The sequence below is a fragment of the Phytophthora infestans genome, genomic scaffold (genome assembly GCF_000142945.1).
Source record: "Phytophthora infestans T30-4 supercont1.92 genomic scaffold, whole genome shotgun sequence".
Lineage (NCBI taxonomy): Eukaryota > Oomycota > Peronosporomycetes > Peronosporales > Peronosporaceae > Phytophthora > Phytophthora infestans.
This window is the reverse complement of record NW_003303667.1, coordinates 123,786-126,912: the sequence shown is the minus strand read 5'-3', so window position 1 is coordinate 126,912 and position 3,127 is coordinate 123,786.

Here is a 3,127-nt window from a genome sequence, read left to right as displayed (position 1 = left end):
CACGTACGAGAATGCGGACGCTGCGACGGCATCGGGCAGTGGCAGCGACACGCACATTACCACGGACGCTGAAGCGAGCATGTACGAGGATGCTGCCGCTGCGACGGCTTCGGGCAAGCCATGAGCGCGTACACCAATACCGACGTTGACGAGTCCACGTACGAGAATGCGGACGCTGCGGTGGCTTTGGGCAAGCCCGGAGCTCGTACTTTAGCTCGGACGTCGAAGAGAGCGTTCAAGAGACCACGTACGAGAATGCGGATGTTGCGGTGGTTTTCGGCAAGACCGGAGCTCGTACATTAACTCGGACGTCGAAGAGAGCGTTCAAAGAGACCACGTACGAGAGTGCGGATGCTGCGGTGGGTTTCGGCAAGACCGGAGCTCGTACATTAACTCGGACGTCGAAGCGAGCATTCAAGAGACCACGTACGAGAATGCGGACGCTGCGACGGCTTCAAGCAGTGGCAGCGCTACGCACGAGGACGCGGACGCTGAAGCGAGCATGTACGAGGATGCGGACGGCTGCGACGGCTTCGGGCAAGACATGAGCGCGTACACCAATACCGACGTTGACGAGTCCACGTACGAGAATGCGGATGCTGCGGTGGGTTTCGGCAAGCCCGGAGCTCGAACTTTAACTCGGACGTCGAAGAGAGCGTTCAAGAAAACACGTACGAGAATGCGGACGCTGCGGTGGCTTTGGGCAAGCCCGGAGCTCGTACTTTAACGCGAACGTCGAAGAGAGCGTTCAAGAGACCACGTACGAGAATGCGGATGCTGCGGTGGGTTTCGGCAAGCCCGGAGCTCGAACTTTAACTCGGACGTCGAAGAGAGCGTTCACGAAAACACGTACGAGAATGCGGACGCTGCGGTGGGTTTCGGCAAGACCGGAGCTCGTACATTAACTCGGACGTCGAAGAGAGCATTCAAGAGACCACGTACGAGAATGCGGACGCTGCGACGGCATCGGGCAGTGGCAGCGGCACGCACACTAGCACGGACGCTGAAGCGAGCATGTACGAGGATGTGGACGCTGCGACGGCTTCGGGCAAGACATGAGCGCGTACACCAATACCGACGTTGACGAGTCCACGTACGAGAATGCGGACGCTGCGGTGGCTTTGGGCAAGCCCGGAGCTCGTACTTTAACGCGAACGTCGAAGAGAGCGTTCAAGAGACCACGTACGAGAATAGCGGATGCTGCGGTGGGTTTCGGCAAGCCCGGAGCTCGTACTTTAACGCGGACGTCAAAGAGAGCGTCCAAGAAAACACGTACGAGAATGCGGACGCTGCGGTGGTTTTCGGCAAGCCCGGAGCTCGTACATTAACTCGGACGTCGAAGAGAGCGTTCAAGAGATCACGTACGAGAATGCGGACGCTGCGGTGGGTTTCGGCAAGACCGGAGCTCGTAACATATAACTCGGACGTCGAAGAGAGCATTCAAGAGCCCACGTACGAGAATGCGGACGCTGCGACGGCATCGGGCAGTGGCGGCGGCACGCACACTAGCACGGACGCTGAAGCGAGCATGTACGAGGATGCGGACGCTGCGACGGCTTCGGGCAAGACATGAGCGCGTACACCAATACCGACGTTGACGAGTCCACTTACGAGAATGCGGACGCTGCGGTGGCTTTGGGCAAGCCCGGAGCTCGTACATTAAGTCGGACGTCGAAGAGAGCATTCAAGAGACCACGTACGAGAATGCGGATGCTGCGGTGGGTTTCGGCAAGACCGGGGCTCGTACATTAACTCGGACGTCGAAGAGGGCATTCGAGAGACCACGTACGAGAATGCGGATGCTGGGGTGGGTTTCGGCAAAACCGGAGCTCGTACATTAACTCGGACGTCGAAGAGAGCATTCAAGAGACCACGTACGAGAATGCGGACGCTGCGACGGCATCGGGCAGTGGCAGCGGCACGCACACTAGCACGGAAGCTGAAGCGAGCATGTACGAGGATGCGGACGCTGCGACGGCTTCGGGCAAGACATGAGCGCGTACACCAATACCGACGTTGACGAGTCCACGTACGAGAATGCGGACGCTGCGGTGGCTTTGGGCAAGCCCGGAGCTCGTACATTAACGCGGACGTCGAAGAGAGCGTTCAAGAGACCACGTACGAGAATGCGGATGCTGCGGTGGGTTTCGGCAAGACCGGCGCTCGTACATTAACTCGGACGTCGAAGAGAGCATTCAAGAGACCACGTACGAGAATGCGGACGCTGCGACGGCATCGGGGCAGTTGCAGCGGCACGCACACTAGCACGGACGCTGAAGCGAGCATGTACGATGATGCGGACGCTGCGACGGGCTTCGGGCCAAGACATGAGCGCGTACACCAATACCGATGTTGACGAAGTCCACGTACGAGAATGCGGACGCTGCGGTGGCTTTGGGCAAGCCCGGAGCTCAGTACTTTAACGCGGACGTCGAAGAGAGCGTTCAAGAGACCACGTACGAGAATGCGGATGCTGCGGTGGGTTTCGGCAAGACCGGAGCTCGTACATTAACTCGGACGTCGAAGAGAGCATTCAAGAGACCACGTACGAGAATGCGGACGCTGCGACGGAATCGGGCAGTAGCAGCGGCACGCACATTAGCACGGACGCTGAAGCGAGCATGTACGAGGATGCGGACGCTGCGACGGCTTCGGGCAAGACATGAGCGCGTACACCAATACCGACGTTGACGAGTCCACGTACGTGAATGCGGACGCTGCGGTGGCTTTGGGCAAGCCCGAAGCTCGTACTTTAACGCGGACGTCGAAGAGAGCGTTCAAGAGACCACGTACGAGAATGCGGATGCTGCGGTGGGTTTCGGTAAGACCGGAGCTCGTACATTAACTCGGACGTCGAAGAGAGCATTCAAGAGACCACGTACGAGAATGCGGATGCTGCGGTGGGTTTCGGCAAGACCGGAGCTCGTACATTAACTCGGACGTCGAAGAGAGCATTCAAGAGACCACGTACGAGAATGCGGACGCTGCGACGGCATCGGGCAGTGGCAGCGGCACGCACACTAGCACGGACGCTGAAGCGAGCATGTACGATGATGCGGACGCTGCGACGGCTTCGGGCAAGACATGAGCGCGTACACCAATACCGACGTTGACAAATCCACTTACG